We start from the raw sequence: 18702 nt of genomic DNA on the forward strand, positions 1-18702 counted from the left end.
TCACCTCGGCCTTGTGGGGGAAATGGTGAAATTGGAACGGGTAGACAAGGAAGAGGTAAGGAAGCGGCCGTGGCTTTAAGTTAAGTACCATCCCGGCATTTTTGTAGAGGAGAAGTGGGAAACCACGTAAAACTACTTCGAGGATGACAGAAGTCGGAATCGAACACACCTCTTCTCAGTTGACCTCCCGAGGCTGAGCCGACTCCGTTCCAGTCCTCGTACCACTTTTCAAATTTCGTGGCAGAGCCGGGAATTGAACCCGGACCTCCGGGAGTGGCAGCTAATCACACTAACCACTACACCACAGAGGCGGACTATTTATTTATTTATTTATTTATTTATTTATTTATTTATTTATTTATTTATTTATTTATTTATCTATCTATTTCATCCGTTACCGGGCGAGTTGGCCGTGCGTGTAGAGGCGCGCGGCTGTGAGCTTGCATCCGGGAGATAGTAGGTTCGAATCCCACTATCGGCAGCCCTGAAAATGGTTTTCCGTGGTTTCCCATTTTCACACCAGGCAAATGCTGGGGCTGTACCTTAATTAAGGCCACGGCCGCTTCCTTCCAACTCCTAGGCCTTTCCTATCCCATCGTCGCCATAAGACCTATCTGTGTCGGTGCGACGTAAAGCCCCTAGCAAAAATTTCATCCGTTTGCCCTCTAGGGTTGGCTTTCTTCGGACTCAGCGAGGGATCCCACCTCTGGCGCCTCAAGGGCAGTGTCCTGGAGCGTAAGACTTTGGGTCGGGGGATACAACTGTGGAGGTGGACTAATACCTCGCCCAGGCGGCTTCACTTGCTATGCCGAATAGGGGCCTTGTGGTGGGGGATGGGAAGATTGGAAAGGATAGAGAGGGAAGAGGGAAGGAAGCGGCCTTGGTGTTGAGTTAGGTACCATCCCGGCATTTGCCTGGAGGAGAATTGGGAAACCAGGGGAAACCACTTCGTCGATGGCTGAGGTGGGAATCGAACTCCCCTTTACTCACTTGACCTACCTAGGCTTGCGGCCATTGTTAACAGAGTTGCGGGCCCACTCATTTCAACTGCGGTTACTCGCACGGTGAAGCCGGCGCTCACTTCCGTGGTATATTGCTTGTTGTTGGAATGTTATAACACCTCTACTTTTGAAACTCCATATACCTTTCAAACAGATTGTTATGAAGGGGAGGGGTCAATTATTTCCATCATCTTTGAAAACCAAGTCCCTCAATCCATTATTAGGCGCGACAGTGAATGTTTGATAAGCGGTGCGCTCAGTAGCGAGTAACAGTGCTACTCACATTTTACACATTGTATTAAGCCAAGCTTTGTCCTGTGCTTGTGTTTAACGTGAAATGTTTGTACCCTGACTGTTGTTGGTGAATTTATACAAGTTATCCACTGATCCGATACTTTCGTGCTTGGGTGAAACGGTGGAGGGAGTGGATTTGAAAACCGAAAGCGATGGTAATGAAACAGATGAGGTTTACAAAAGTGATCATAGCTCCGAAACAGAGTGTCTGCAAGTTCTTCAAATTTCATGGCAGAGCCACTCGGGCCTGCGGGGTGGCAGCTAATCACTCTAACTTCTACAGCACAGACTTAATTTCATTGAATGAAGGCTGTATTCCTTTCCATCCCATGGATTTACCATCGGGAACCTCCGTGATCCCACTACAAAAGTTCGAACCCGGAAACAGTGGTCCAGGAAAGATGCTGGTAGTAACAGTGACTGAGTGTGTAAAATGTTTGTTTCGTATTATGCTGGATTATTTTTCAAATGTATTTAAATTTAAGTGTTTGTGTCTTTCTTCCTTTCTTAATCTGTTTACCCTCCAGGGTTTTTTTTCCTTCGGATTCAGCGAGGGATCCCACCTCTACCGACTCAAGGGCAGTGTCCTGGAGCGAGAGACATTGGGTATGGGATACAGCTGGTATGGAGGACCAGTACCTAGCCTAGACTGCCTCACCTGCTATGCTGAACAGAGGCCTTGTGGGGGGAATGGGAAGATTGGAAGGGATAAACAAGGATGAGGGAAGGAAGAGGCCGTGGCCGTAAGCTACGTACCATCCCGGCATTCGCCTGGAGGAGAAGTGGGAAACCACGGAAAACCACTTTCAGGATTGCTGAGGTGGTAATCGAACCCTTCTCTATTCAGTTGACCTCCCGAGGCTGAGTGGACCCCGTTCCAGCCCTCGTACCACTTTCCAAATTTCACTAACCACTACACCACAGAGGCGGACAAGTGTTCGTGTTCCTAAATAAATTGTTTGTCTATCCCTTAGTCCCGTTTCTTGACACGGAGTCGGAGATGAGGTAAGATGAATGTAGGCTATATCGCAAGTTTTACGGCCGGATGTTCTTCCCGACACCAACCTCATTTGAGGAGCTAATGAGGATAAAAATAATGACAGTGAATATAATTGGGTAAGGTGGAAGTCAGCGGTGGTCTGGAAGTGTAAACGGGAAGCCTTAGAAAACCATTCACTGGACAGCCTACGGTGGACTTCGAACCCACGCGTCTCCCAAATGCATAGCTAGGTTCCATAGCCGTAGTGTGTGAACACCGCGGTCGCTTTACTCGCTCAAGTTCTTAAGTAAATAAACATCTCAAAATGGCGTATTATAAATATCTCCATATTTATATGGCCATATTATGATCTTTAAGTCCGACTCCTTGGCTGAATGGTCAGTATTGAGGCCTTCGGCTCAGAGGGTCCCGGATTCAATTCCCGGCCGGGTTGGGGATATTAATCGCGTATGATAAATTCCTCTGGTTCGGGGACTGGTTGTTTGTCTTCGTCCCAACACTCTCCTCTTCATATTCACACAACAAACCACCACAGTAACAGGATTACAGGAAGGGCATCCGACCGTAAAACAGGCCCAATTCGCACCCGCGACCCCACAGATGTGGGGAAAGTGATAGAAGAAGATATTATGGCCTTTAAATGTAAAACCATTCTGGAAGTGGTTTTCTGTGTTTCCCACTTCCTTGTCTATCCCTTCCAATCTCCCCATCCCCCCCACAAGGCCCCTGTTCAGCAGGTCACCCTCCCCAGTTGTATCCCAGACCTAATGTCTCACGCTCCAGGACACTGCCCTCGAGGCGGTAGAGGTGGGATCCCTCACTGAGTCCGAGGGTAAACAGATTAAGAAGGGGAAGACAAAGACACCTCCGTACAGGCCATGAAGGCCCTTGGAGAAATTAACCGCGGCACGTGATGGGGTAGAGTAGTTAGCTCTACGCCCGGCCGCCTTTGCCCCCAGGAATCAACCTGGTACTCATTTTTGGTGTAGGCTGAGTAAACCTCAGGGCCATATGCACCTCCGGAAGTGGAAATCTCGTTTCTTAAATTTTACGACTTCCTGACGGGGATTCGAACCCACGTCCTTCCGGGCGAACCGAGCACGCCTTTACTGCCTCGGCCAGGCAGCCCCTTAAGAAGGAGAAGAAGAAACATAAAGATAGATAGACAAATGTCTTTATTGGCGTAGTTACGGCCATTGGGCCTTCTCTTACACTAAACCAATTAGTATACATTAAAGTCATAAGTAATTACGCTGTAATTAATAGTAGGTCCGCCTCTGTGGTGTAGTGGTTAGCGTGATTAGCTGCCACCCCCGGAGGTCCGGGTTCGATTCCCGGCTCTGCCACGAAATTTGAAAAGTGGTACGAGGGCTGGAACGGGGTCCACTCAGCCTCGGGAGGTCAACTGAGTAGAGGTGGGTTCGATTCCCACCTCAGCCATCCTGGAAGTGGTTTTCCGTGGTTTCCCACTTCTCCTCCAGGCGAATGCCGGGATGGTACCTAACTTAAGGCCACGGCCGCTTCCTTCCCTCTTCCTTGCCTATCCCTTCCAATCTTCCCATCCCTCCACAAGGCCCTGGTCAGCATAGCAGGTGAGGCCGCCTGGGCGAGGTACTGGTCATACTCCCCAGTTGTATCCCCCGATCAAGAGTCTGAAGCTCCAGGACACTGCCCTTGAGGCGGTAGAGGTGGGATCCCTCGCTAAGTCCGAGGGAAAAACCGAACCTGGAGGGTAAACAGATGATGATGATGATGATGAATTAATACTAGAAGACACAATTAAAACACAATCAAAATACAACTGAAATAAAATTCCACCACAGTAGGACATACATACAACAACAATAATGATAAAGATAATAATAATAATAATAATAATAATACCCGTGTGGGGATTTACCGGTTACCTCCATCGGGCGCGTCCCATTGGAATTGGGGAAGCTCGCTGGCTCTGCCGCCAGCAGAGTCAGAGGGTAGTAGGGAAATAAAATACCACCGTGAAAAAAACTGGTCCCTTGCCAGGGTTACGGCGAAGACTGGTAAATGACCAGAAGCCAGAAAACATCTTGAGGCAACCTCTAGGGCTAACAACCCTAGTTGTAAAAGGATGGGTACCCGTCCAAAGCAAAGTCAAGTCAAAAAGCATGATGGCACAACATTTCAAGAAACATACACCAGGGGGTAAATCTTCGGATAAATCCCTCGTCGTGAACGCCACGGCGCACGAGTCTCGTTCGTATTCAGGGGGAGACTCGACATCATGCAAGAGACGAGTCGGAGCGTCTCGGTGTACCCCGAAGAGTCAAAACCTCAGGCCAAAATCTAAAACCTTTCTAGCAACTTTCAACATAAATTCACCTACACAAACTGGCAAGCTGAAGACCCTCACCAAAGCTCTTCACTTAAATGAGATATCCATAATGGCCCTACAGGAAACAAGGTACCCAGATGAAGAGATTTTTGAATCCGAAGGCTACCGATTTTTCAAGAGCAAAGCGCAAAGAGGAATCCTCAATGGAGCTGTGATGCTTGGAACCGCGTTTGCTGTTAGAACCAAGATCCTTAAATCGGTTGCAAATTTCGAACCTGTGAATGACAGATTGTCTATACTCACAATTAAATGCGCGAACAAAACCTACGCCCTAGTTAACGCACATGCTCCTACAAACGATAAGAACAAGTCTGATCCAGACGAAGTTGATAATTTCTGGGACCTACTGGATGAAAAATTAAACAAAATCCTCAAACACCATGTCAAGCTTCTTTTGGGTGACTTCAATGCCCAACTAGGTCGTGAACAGAAGTACAAGAGAGTTATAGGAAATTACCCTGCTCACAAAAGAACCAATCCCAACGGCAAAAGACTGGTGTCCATTTGCGAAAATCACAACCTGCAGGTCATGTCGACCCACTTTCGCCATCTACCCAGAAAGCAAATGACTTGGCGTTCTCCCGTCCAAGCTCTCGGAGAGTTCCAAATTGATCATGTTGCAATCTCCAGGAGAAACAGCCCTGAGATTATGAATGTCAAGGTAAAGAAAGGCATCAATGTAGCCTCAGATCATTATATGTCTCTTATCAAATTCAAACCAATTCCCGCAAACACAAGGAAGACAACGAAACAGATCACACGCTTCGACAATGATAAACTTCCGCAAAGGGTCGAGGAGTTCCAGGAGAAGGATAGACCAAATGACACTGACTTTAACAACGCCAAAAGTCTCCTTGTTGAGGCCGCCAAAGACGTTGCAGAAATCAAGAGTGGCAAAAAGCATGCCTGGTGGAATGGTACCTGCGAATCAGTCCTCCAAGAAAGACTCAATGCGTGGAAACAGTACTACTCTACGAAATCAGAAAATGATTGGGAAACCTACAAAACCCAACGTGCCCAAGCAGCTAGGGTGTTCAGAACTGAGAAACGTAAATACGAAAAATCTCTCATTGAAAAGATAGAACAAAACTTTAGGAAGAATGAAAGCAGAGAGTACTACAGAGCCTTCAAACGCAAACTCACTGGCTATAAACCACCATCTCTATGCTTTGAGCGAAAGGACGGCACACTGGCGACATCAAATGAAGAAAATTGCAGCATTCTGGCAGATTACTTCAAGAATTTACTTAATTGCTCTAAACCTCAAAGCGCCATTGAGACCAAGGAACCCTTACTCAGGTACCCAGATTCCAGACCACCCGACAGAGATGAAATCAAGCGCCACATTGCCCGTCTCAAAAATAACAAAGCGCCGGGGGAAGACTCAGTAGTAGCAGAACTATGGAAATATGCCCCAGAGGAATCACTTGATATGTTGCAAAAGCAAATAGAAGAAATTTGGAACAAGGAGACCCTACCCGAAGATTGGAAAATAACTTTGATTCATCCATTACACAAAAAAGGCAGCATGAAGAACATCAACAACTACAGAGGAATATCTTTGCTACCCGTGACTTACAAAATTCTATCACTTGCCATCCTGGAGCGTTTGGAATCACAAGTCGAACATCAAATAGGTGAATACCAAGGAGGGTTCAGAAAAGGTCGCTCAACAGCTGAACAGATCCAAAATCTCAAAACGTCATCAGATATTGTACACTAAGGTCCAAGCAGTATGTGTCTGTCTTTGTGGACTTTAAGAAAGCGTACGACTCCATTGACCGGGAAGTCCTGCTAAACATCTTAAATGAATTTGGAGTTGATTTGAAACTGCTGGCATTAATTAGAGCCACGCTGACCGATACAAAATCCAAGGTGAAGTTCCACGGATGTCTCTCGCATTCCTTTGACATCAAAACAGGAGTCCGACAAGGTAATGGGCTATCCCCGATACTCTTCAACTGTGTTCTTGAAAAGATCATCAGAACCTGGCGGGTGAAATTACAGGAAACCAACTACAGTCCACTAAGTATAGGAACCAAATCCAAGGGGATCGCAACAGACTGCTTAGCATTTGCCGATGATATTGCTGTTCTCTCAAACTACATAGAAACCGCTAGAGCTCAAGTTGGAATTTTAAAGGAAATTGCCGAACAAAGTGGTTTGCAGATATCGTTTGAGAAAACAGAAGTAATGACTAACATCAAAGAGGCTCCACCAAAACGCCATACAAAATACGGGGACATCACCCGAGTAGACAAATTCAAATACCTGGGTGAGATCATCATAAAAAATTGACTGGACAAAGAAGCACTTCAGGAGCGAGTACGCAAACTGGAAATAGCCTACCAAACATCCCGCACAATCTACAACAAAAAATGCCTTTCCCAAAACACCAAGATACGTCACTATGAAACAGTTCTGAAGCCAGTAGTTCTATATGCAGCCGAAACCCTGTCTCTAAATGCCAACAAAGGACTCCTTGAAGAACTGGAGAAAAAAGAACGCAAAATTGTGAGAGGAATCTTGGGATCAAAGTACAAAAATGGAATCCATCAAAAGAGATCCAACAAGGAAGTCTACAGAAAAATAGAGAAAATTACCGACACGATCAGAAAAAGATGGGCACGATTTTACGGTCATCTGAAAAGAATGGACGGAAGAAAGTTAACTAAAGAAATCTTTCACTTTTTTGATTCAAACCCCAAAACCACAATTCCCTGGTTTAGAAATACCAAAGAAGACCTGCAAATGCTACATATCTCAGCTGAAGACGCCCTTAACAGAGATCTCTTCCGCAAGAAAATATTGACGAACGGGCTAAACCGAGACGAGCAGCCGAAGAGAAGACACGGTGCCCCTTGGACAGAGGAGCGTAAGCAGGCCCACTCGCAAAGAATGAGGAAACTTTGGTCTCTAAGGAAGGCCAAGTTCAGGGTCAAATGCAACAAGACTTAACGTGGTCCTTGATGGCCCCAGCGAATTATATATAATAATAATAGCTAGTAATGATATTGTAGTAGCACGATCACTGAAAGGCCAGAAATTCACAGGTCACTCGCATCCTGTTATACCTCTTAACGCTCTTTTAAATGACACTGTAGTTGGTATTCCTCTGACGTCGTCCGATAAACTATTCCATTCTCGTGCGGCAAACACCGAGAATGAGCTGTTATATGCGGCAGTTCGATGGTGAGGGATGATGAGTATGTTGGATGTTTGAGCCCTTGTATGTCTGTCATGAATATTTGAGAAATAATGGAAACGTGAAGAAAGGTAAGATGGGGAAGATGTAGTAAGAACTCGATGGAGGAGAGACAAAGTATGATGGTTGCGACGAACATGGAGTCGCGACCACTCTAATTTTAGGAAAGATGGTGACACGTGGTCATATTTTCTTAAATTGCATATATATCTCACACATGCATTTTGAGCGCGCAGTAGCCTTAGGGAAAATTGCGGCCTGACGTCATTGAAAACAATATCACAATAGTCAAAATGTGGCATTACAAGGGCTTCAATTAATTTCTTTTTAAGCTTTATTGGAAATATATGTTTATATTTATATAAAGAATGTAAAGCTGATTAACTTTTTTGACAGATATGTAAGACATGTGCAGACCAAGTCATGCGTTCGTCCATGATAACACCGAGATTCTTCACTTGTGATACAAAAGGAATTGGAACATTCTGCAGGATTACTCTCGGCATCGGACGTTTAGTTATACTTGTTATTTGACTTTGATGGCCAAGAAGGATTACTTGCGACTTTGTGGGGTTCAGTTTCAGGCCGTGCGCAGGAGACCAATCACTAACAGACTGTAAGTCAATATTTAGTAATTCGTCGCCATAAGACCTATCTGTGTCGGTGCGACGTAAAGCCCCTAGCAAAAAAATATATATATATTTAGTAAGTCGATATTTTCCTGGAGGTCTCGTGCTGTAGAGTCGGTGTAGAGTTGAAGATCGTCAGCGTACATATGGTATTTGCAGTGTCTTAAATGGGATGATATGTCGTTCACAAAGAGTGCGAAAAGAAGAGGAGCAAGTACAGAGCCTTGAGGGACTCCTCTCTTCACGTGGCGCCACGAGGAAACGATTCCATTATTACCTTTCACACATTGTTGACGTCCGTGAAGATAAGAATGCATCCAAGCAATCGTACTCTGAGAAAAATGTAGAGCCTTCAGTTTTACAAGTAAAATGTCAATGTCTACGCTGTCCAAAGCTTTACTGTAATCTAGTAGTACCAGAACTGTAATTCGTCCTCTGTCTATTGCTTGTCTAACATCCTCAGTCACTTTAAGTAAGGCTGTAGTTGTACTATGTCCTTGTCGGAAACCGGACTGGTGAGGATTAAGGAGATTGTGCGTTCGAAGGTACTCAGACATTTGTGTATGGACTACATATTTTAAGATTTTTGATAAAGCTGATAAAATACAGATTGGACGATAGTCTCCCTCATTCGAAGGCGTTTGACTTTTCGGAAGAGGTAGCACAATAGCCTTCTTCCAGAGAGTTGGATATGTGGAGTATAGAAGAGAGAAATTGATTATATGAGTTAAGGTTGGTAATATACAATCAAGAATTAGTTTGACCATGTCAGTCCCAATGTCATCAATTCCTTTTGCTTTCGTGCTTATTCTGAGGACTGCTCTTCTGACTTGGAGGGGCGTCACGTGACTGAAATATAATTTCTCTCTGTCAGGAGTAGGGTGTGTACCATAATCATTCATAAGTCTCTGTTTGTCGTCATGTCGTACTGCGGAGCAGTTAGCAGTAAAGTACTCGTTAAGAGTCTCGAGAGGTACTGTAATTTCTTCTCTGGTCTTGTTCTTCGTAAGTCCAAGCTTATTAATAGATTTCCAAAATGTCGTCGCTGTTCTACCGTCAAGCGTAATTAAACTGTAAGCGTGTCGCAGTTTAGCATTTCGTATTTTTTGTGTTGTCTTATTTCGTAAATTCCTATATTCGTCAAAGTTTTGTACGGTAGGGTCATTTTTGTACTGTCTGTGAGCGCAGTCTCTTTGTTTCATAAGTTGTCTAATTTCGTCACTTAACCACGGGGAGGGCCCTTTCGATATTCTCGCTCGCCGCTTTGGGGCATGCTTGTCAAATAGTTCCGTTACTTTGCTATTAAAGAAGTCAACTTTGTCATCTAGATTGTTATAGTTCGTTATGTCATGCCAGGGTATTTTGCCTGCGTCCTCTAAGAGTCTATCTTTATTTATATTTTTCAATGGTTGATAGGTGATAAATTTCTGGGAGGGTTTCGGTGGCCGGAGGTTATACGAGATGTATATTGCGTCATGTGCAGATATACCAGGTACGGAGGTTTGACCAACATTGAGAACTCTGTCTGAGTTGCTGGTAACTATAAGATCTAATAGTGTGTGCGAATGAGATGTATGGTGAGTCGGAGAGAGAGGTAATATTTCCATATTACAGGCTTGAAACAATGTTTTGAGTCGTGTGGATTCGGAAGAAGTTGCGTCAGTTAAGTCCGTATTGAAATCTCCCATAATTATTGTGTGAGGGTAGTCCGGCAGTAATTTAGTTAAGTCAGCTTCAAAATCCTGTAAGTGACCTGTATTCGGAGGTTTGTAAACTACTCCTACAAGCGCTTTAATCCCGTTCATTGTTATTTCTACGAGCATGTAATTCAGCGATTAATACAGGGTTAATTGAATCAGCTTTTATTCAGAGAGTAGAGAGTTTACAGTAACTCTTGTTGTCGTGCTCTTTGTACTGCTGAATTTATAGAATTTACCAATAACTAATAGTACGATCTAAATGGGGATAGAAGCTGTAGTCGAACAACTTCACTGACAAGCAGAGTGGCGCAGTGGAAGCGTGCTGGGCCCATAACCCAGAGGTCCGTGGATCGAAACCACGCTCTGCTAAGATTTTTTACTCTTAACTACTACAGTTAATAATACTAGCATTGTTGGCTTTACGTCTCACTAACTACTTCCACGGTTTTCGGAGGCGCCGAAATGTCGGAATTTAGTCCCGCAGGAGTTCTTTTACGTACCAGTAAATCTACTGACAGTAGGCTGACGTTTTTGAGCACCTTCAAATACCACCGACCTCCGCGAGGTTCGAACCTGCCAAGTTGGGCTCAGAATGCCAGCGCCTCAACCGTCTGAGCCACTCAGCTTGACTACTATACTTATTTCATATCAAAATAAGTTAACACTTTCACCAGATCACAGGGTCGACGGATGTTGTGGAATTAGTCATGATATTTATCTATTCCATACCACCAACAGAGATGATTCTCCAATTACAGGTGGCTTAGTCATTAAAAATAGCACATGCTAGGAAGAACCTAATATCTAAAAAATTTTTAAAAATCACAAAACTATTAAGAAGAAATGCTACAATTGGAATGTCGTCCTTTCATTCTTTCATAATCCGTTTACCCACCAGGGTTGGTTATTCCTTCAGATTTAGCGAGGGATCCCACTTCTACCGCCTCAAGGGCAGTGTCCTAGAGTGTGAGACTTTGGGTCGGGGGATACAACTGCGAAGGAGGACCCATACGTCGCCCACGCGGCCTAACCTGCTATGCTGAACAGGGGCCTTGTGGGGGATGGGAAAATCGGAAAGGATAGACAAGGAAGAGGGAAGAAAGGTTTTTTCGGCTAGTCGGTTTACGTCGCACCGACACAGATAGGTCTTATGGCGACGATGGGATAGGAAAGGCCTAGGAGTTGGAAAGAAGCGGCCGTGGTCTTCATTAAGGTACATCCCCAGCATTTGCCTGGTGTGAAAATGAGAAACCATGGAAAACCATCTTAAGGGCTGCCAACAATGGGGCTTGAACCCACTATCTCCCGGATGCTAGCTCACTTGCCGCGCGTCCCTAACCGCACGGCCAACTCGCCCGGTAGGGAAGGAAGTCGCCGTGGTCTTTAGTTACCATCCCACCATTTGACTGTAGGAGAAATGGGAAATCACGGAAAACCACTCCTACGATGGCTTAGGAGGGAATCGAAACACCCCACCACCATTCAGTTAACCTCCCGAGACTGAGTGTACCCCGTTCCAGCCGTCGTACCACTTTTCAACTTTTTTGTCAGAGGTGGGAATCGAACTCGGACCCCCCTCCACACAGACTGACTTAATTTACTTTTATGGCTAAAATAATATTTCTCTGTACACCCAAACCTTTGGACACAATTTCATTCACACCTACCAAGTCACGAGAGAGAAGAACAAGCCCAGTTCAAGCCGACCCTTGCAAAAATCTGTACATAACCAGTACAGATGTAGAAGGAGACAGGTGTCGAAATAGTACAAAACGTGCTTCTTTGGTTCCATCATCCAGTACCGAGAATCGCACCTGAACGCTGATGAGGAGCTAGAACGCTACGCTGACATTACGGCGGTCGTCAGTCTTGATTATTACAACTACGTTATTCACAAAACAATACCGAATGTCTCTTTTGTTTAACTCAAACTATTAGTGAACGCAGCATACCAATAATCGGCCATTCAGCAAGCCTGTTTGGTACGCCAGCCCTAGTAAACCCATCCTGGAATGGAAACCAAGCCATGTTGGCCGATCTGCCTTGATGTGGCCCTCGTGAGGTAACAAGCCCAGCCTCACTCTGCAGTGCTATCGCACGATAGCCCAGCCTGAGACCACTTACTGCTCATCTCTAAAGGCGAGAATTGAGCTCCCAATTTCCAATGCGTACATGCCATCATATACCAGCATAACTCTATGAGACACTTGCTGCTCTTTTACTTGCTACGGAAGCCAAAAACGATGCACGTATGAACGGAAAGAATCAGCAACTAATTAGGATATTAGCTCACGCTATAATGTAGGCCAAGAACAAGTTAAATTCCAAAAAATCCTAAAATGAATGTATGGGAAATAGGACAGACAAAAGAGAAAGGGGAGGCTGAAAACAAACGAGCAATCCCATGCCATTGCATAAGAATAAACCTAATGGGGCACGAGGCCCAGTGAAACAGAGTATAGCCTCATATTACCTTGTAGTTAGGAAGAAGGAAATGAATACCGTACCCGAAAATGGAAGAAACAATGGAACTTCGGAAACGTAGTCACAAGAAAGAAATTTGAGAAAAGGGAAGCGAGGGTCCACACTCGTGCTTCCTTTTAACGTATTACACCCATTAGGGTGGCTACATTCGCAGTTTGAAGAGAAAGCTAGAAAACCTACATGATACAGAAATAAATTAAGTTAACAAAAACCCTGCAGTAAAACCGAAGCAGATATGGCACAATCCTAAACCTTTTATTCTAAAGAAACGCTGTCATCTTCCCAACACCACTCGAAGTTATTAGAGTCACATTGTTTAGGATGAAGAAGTCTTCCTTACTTTCTTTGCTCCAGCATGCGAGCTGTCTTAGTAAGGTGTGAACATTAGCCGATGATCCCACAATCAAGATAAATTTTAGCAGGCAGCTAGTCGTTACTTTTATAATGGCAGACTGGGCTATGATTGGTAGAATAAAGATCAGTAGTAGCAACCCAAAGAAGTGACCAAAAAAGAAGAGATGCCATCCCCTAACCATTACATTTCTCACTAAGTGGAAGTACGAGGGCGAGTCAATAAATAAGTCGCAAAACTGAATTGAGGCAAAAGTAATGAAAGTAACTTTCTGACATTTATTTCAATTTTCCACATATTTACCCTGTACATTCAGGCACTTATCCCATCTCTTTAAAGGTCCTTGAAATCCAGCAACAAAGAAGTCCTTTAGTTGCTGTCGCAGCCAACGTGTATGGCTCCACGCATGTCCCAAAATACGGTGAGCTAAACCTTGCGGGCCGATGGAATCGTCTTGAACTTTTTTCTTGTTGGGGAGGCGGTATGTTTTAATTCCATAGACGATCGTTTGGATTCGGGTTGAAAGTGGTGAACCCAACACTCTCCCCCGTAACAATTCATGCCATGAAATCTTCCACGGTTAAACTTCTGGATCCAATTGAACACAGCTTCCCGTGAGAAACAGTTTTCGTCACAGATGGGATGCATTTCGCGATGCACTTCTGCTGTGGACAGTCGTTTGGCCCACAGAAAACGCACAGCTGCAGGCTGTTCTTCTCATGTACAGTCATGCAACACATGTGCCATCGTGCACTAACAGCCTCTGACTGACTGAGTGCGTACGACAAGCATACATATGCTGCCATCTGCTGGCAAAACTTGCGCGCGTAATTTCAAAAGGTATAAGGCACACGCATGTTTTAGACTTATTTATTGACTCACCCTCGTATTTGAAAGTTCTAACATAGGTGCCTAGGTGGCAAACTCAAACAGGAAAGTGCTATTCATAGGTAGGCTTCAGAACTTCATATTAAGATAGAGTCCATTGTATCTCTACAAGATGTCCCTACGGGTAGGTATTTAAAGTGCTTCCTAACTCTGGGGAGAAGCCCTCTTCATGTCACTACTATTATTATTATTATTATTATTATTATTATTATTATTATTATTATTATTATTACATTCTTGCTATAACAGAGTATAATTTTATTTTAAAAAATGAATTCCGGGAGTGGAACAGACTCTGCAGTTGTTGTTCGTGCTGGAAAAATGGCAATAGACATGCAGTTCCAAATGTAATATAATTAGACTAGCAGAAGTACCCGTTCTTCGTACGGGTTATCATAAACTGGCTTTAGTTACTCATACTATCGGTGTGACTGACTTCATTAGATATTTATATCACTGGTGCATTTACTTAAGTACGTAGAAATTATTTGTCATGTTTGGAATTATAGTGTAAGTATCTTCTTCTTCTTCTTTTCTTCATGGGGGCCTCTAAATATTAGTTCCTAATTATCGTCGACCTCGAAGAATTTTTGCTACCATGTTTTTCCTTCATTCCCACCTAGATATACCTGCTCCCTTCACAAAACTGCAGGTTTAGTGTAAGTATAATTCCGCTGGATAGTACCACAAATATAAATATTATTGAATGTATTTGTTTGATCTGACATTTCGTAACTATTACAAATGATCAAGGAAATATGCGATGCATAAAAGAAGCTACTATAATTATCGAGAATTATAATTCTCAGGGCTTGTCACTCATGTCGCACATCATATAATGAATCTGAATATAAATGTTGAGAAACTCTTTCAAGTCATGGGCGCACCATCTTGACAATTGTGTACAGTATACAGCTTGTTTTCATAGTTACAATTACTGTAAAAGTGGACAAAAATATCGGCACTAATAACATTAGTGATCCTACTACTCCATGATTTGATAGAAAATAGTTTAAACTATAGGTAACAGACTCCGAAAAATGCTAAAACCTAAGCCAGTACGTAAAAACAGAGGCCCGTCGGCAACCGCTGGTCGCTGTACTACGGAGATCTCCGCGACTATTATTTTTATACTTCACTCCCTTTCCATCCCCGCCCAAAGGAGTGGTATGGGCGTCTTACACAACAGTTTACTTTTTCCAGATAGTAAGCAATATGTGTATCAATTTTGGTTGGCAGCTATGCCCAAACGTACATGCATAATCTAGCTGCTGTAGAATCCTGGAGCTGACGTTGCCATGGTTACGGCCGTTCGTTTCTTTATCCGATTCGTAGAGCAGGGGTAGTGTGGTTCCAATATCTCCATAATGGTTGGTTTTGGGGCCTTAAAACATGGTTTTTGGGCCCTAAGGGTTTACCGAGTTTTGTTCTTTGCGTCAAGGGGCTTAAAATGAGCTTTGTCTCGTCCTTGTACGACAAATTCGATTTCGCCTATATTAGCCTATTATCTTAATGTTTTTGTATCTCCCCGTCGTCCCCACATGGAATTATTTTCAAAATAAAATACAGCCCATGTTACTCACTGCCAATGTAGCTTTCTATAGGTGAAGTCATTTTTAAAATCGGTTCAGTAGTTTTTGAGTCTATCCGTTACAAACAAATATACAAATTGTTCCTGTTTATAATATTAGTATAGAAGTACAGATTACATCCCTACATATACGGTGGCTGTGAGGAAGGGCATCCAGCCGTAAAACAGGGTCAAATCCACATGTTCGACACAGTTCGCACCCGCAACCCCACAGGTGTGGGTAAAGCGATAGAAGAAGATACTCATTTTAAAAATTCACCTGCTTTTTTATTCCTTTAACCCCCTTAAGTGAATTTTCCAAAAAGAGTGTGTTCATTTTTAAAGGAGATTCCAAGCACCAATTTTAAAGTCTGTAACATCTTCAATTTTTTTAGATATATGTATCCTCATATAATTCAACTCTTTCCTCACTTCTTTTCACCCCCCCCCCCTTAAGTGGATTTTCTAAAAATGAATATGTGTGTTCTTTTATTTTTAAAGGGGATTCCAAATATCAATTTTCATGTCTGTAACATGTTAGGTTTTGGTGATTTATTGTAGATAATTTCGCTGCTGTAGAATCCTGGAGCTGACGTTGCCATGGTTATGGCAGTTCATTACTTTATCCGATTCCTAGAGCAGGGGTAGTGTGGTGGCAATATCTCCGTAACGGTTGGTTTTAGGGCCTTAAAACATGGTTTTCGGGCCCGTAGGGATTACCGAGTTTTGTTATTTGTGTCAAGAGGATTAAATTGAGCTTTGTCTCATCCTTACACGACAAATTCGATATTTTGCCTATATTAGCCTATTATTTTATATCCCCCGTGCCCCCCACCTCGAATTGTTTTGAAAATAAAATACACCCCATGTTACTTACTGGCAATGTAGCTTTCTATAGGTGAAGTAATTTTTAAAATCGGTTCAGTAGTTTTTGAGCCTATTCGTTACAAACAAACAAATTTTTCCTCTGTATAATATTACTATAGATATAATTGAAGGGGTAGGTTACAGGAATGGAGGATGAAAACCATGTTGCAAAAATTTTGCTAATCAAAAGCACGGGAGCTGATTGGAAATAAGTAGTCTGAAAATATATTTTATGATTTTGTTTTATAACATTTTCTTTCTAAACGTATTTATTGAATCCCTTGACATAGTTTCAGATGCAATAAGAAATGTATTTTATACGTATCAGGAGACGATCGACTGGCAATATATAATCATGTTTACAACAGCTACTCCCATAAGGATGATTAAAACGTCTGTCTGCAGAGCTTGACACATTTCAAGATAGAGAAGAGGAGACCTAAGAACATAGAACGGAAAAATGGAGGGAGAAGACCTTCAATTGCAATATAAATTGCTAGTGCACATCGATATGTGTAATGTATGCCCGCATTTCTTGAAATGCTGGCAGTAAGTCTAAAGAGAATTAATAGATTGACACTAAAAGTTTTGAGCAAATGCCTGTTGATAAATGCGGCAAAAGTGCCACTTCCCCCCTTCCAGCTGAATCCATACTGAAAGTGTATGGTCACATAGTGCCATTTCTAGTAAAAGACAGTTGTTATAGTGGCAAGCAGCTACATTATCTTGATGCAGATTTTAATGTGAAAGTTGTGACAGGAAGAGCGCCTCTTCCTAGAATTAGGCAGCACTTTAAACATCTATCTACAGTGACATCTTGTAACGATACGATGAACTACAGCATATCTTAACATGAGGTTCTGAATCCTACCTATAGAAAGCACTTTCCCGTTTAAGGCTGCTGCTTAGAAACCTATATTGGAACTTCAATATACTTTCATATAGTAAGGAATGAAAAAATGAAATGGCGCACGGCTTTTAGTGCTGGAAGTGTTCGAGACAAGTTTGACTTGCCAGATGCAGCTCTTTTTATTTGACTCCCGTAAGCGACCTGCGCATCGTGATGAGGATGAAATGATGATGACGACGACACATGCACCCAGCCCCCATGTCAGCGAAATTAACCCATTATGGTTAAAATTCCAGACCCTGCCAAGAATCAAACCCAGGGACCCTGTGAGCAAAGGCCAGCACCCTAACCATTTAGCCATGGAGCCGGAACGTAAGCAATGTAATAATTAGGAGTTGACAACACTTCTTCTTTGGTTACTTCTTTGGGTTGCTCCTGCGGAAATTTATTCAACCAGTCTGTCACAATAAAAAAGAGGGCCAGTTGCCTGCTATAGATAATCTTCAATGTAGGACCATCGGACGAGGTTCTCACCTTGCTTAAGGCAGCCGGCGCGCTGGGAAAATACGTAAGGTAGGTTTCTTCATCGTAAACAATGTGGCTCTAGAACATTCTAGTGGCTTCAGGGAAAATAACAGCGTTCCCCTAGAATGTACAGTTCCGGGGTGTGCCGCATTTCATTAACTTAGGTTATTTTATATCATACAGGTTTTCCTTAGACTTTCACCTGCGAATGTAATTACCCTAAGGGCCATAATGGCATAAAAGGAAGCACGAGTGTGGACCCTCATGTCCCTTTTCTCAAGTTTGTTTCTTTCTACTAGGCTTTCAAAACTTTGAATCATATCTTTCAACTTTCGGTGATGTCATGGGATGGCTGGGTGCTTTTCAGCTTCCGCCCTCTCTTTTGTGTTTGGGCCTAATTTCCAAATTCCCTTATATTTTGGAATTGAACTTGTTTTCTTGCTTATATTTGCAGCATGAACTTAGCTCCTGATCAGCTGAGGAATTTCCGCGTTCATGCGTGTATTTTTGTCGGCCTTCCTTGCAAAGGACAGCGAGCATTTTACAGAATTATGCGAGAATGTGAAGGCTCGCGCGTTTGCTCTTCTCGTTGATGAAGGTCTGAGAGCTGTCGCACTGTTGTAAAGTCGCTATTCTTGTTACTTGTTGTTAATAAGTGTGATAGATCACCATTGTTAACCAACTGTTATTTGTTAAAGGAAAATAATCGAAAAGAGACGGAATGAAAGAGAGCACATAGATAAAAAATCTATAAGTGTTTCCCTCTCTACTGTACGTGATTATTTATTGCAGTTCTATGGCCCTGCCGTTTCTTTCCCCATCCACATGTGGACTCCTGTAATAAAACGAATGTACGATACGTTCATAAAAATATATTGATACTAAAGTTAGCCACAGTTTCTGTTTTAAAAATTTGAAAGATATTTTCAGTCTACGATTGGCGGAGCTACATGTAGATTACTGCCG

This window comes from Anabrus simplex, chromosome 3, assembly GCF_040414725.1.
Source record: "Anabrus simplex isolate iqAnaSimp1 chromosome 3, ASM4041472v1, whole genome shotgun sequence".
Classification (NCBI taxonomy): domain Eukaryota; kingdom Metazoa; phylum Arthropoda; class Insecta; order Orthoptera; family Tettigoniidae; genus Anabrus; species Anabrus simplex.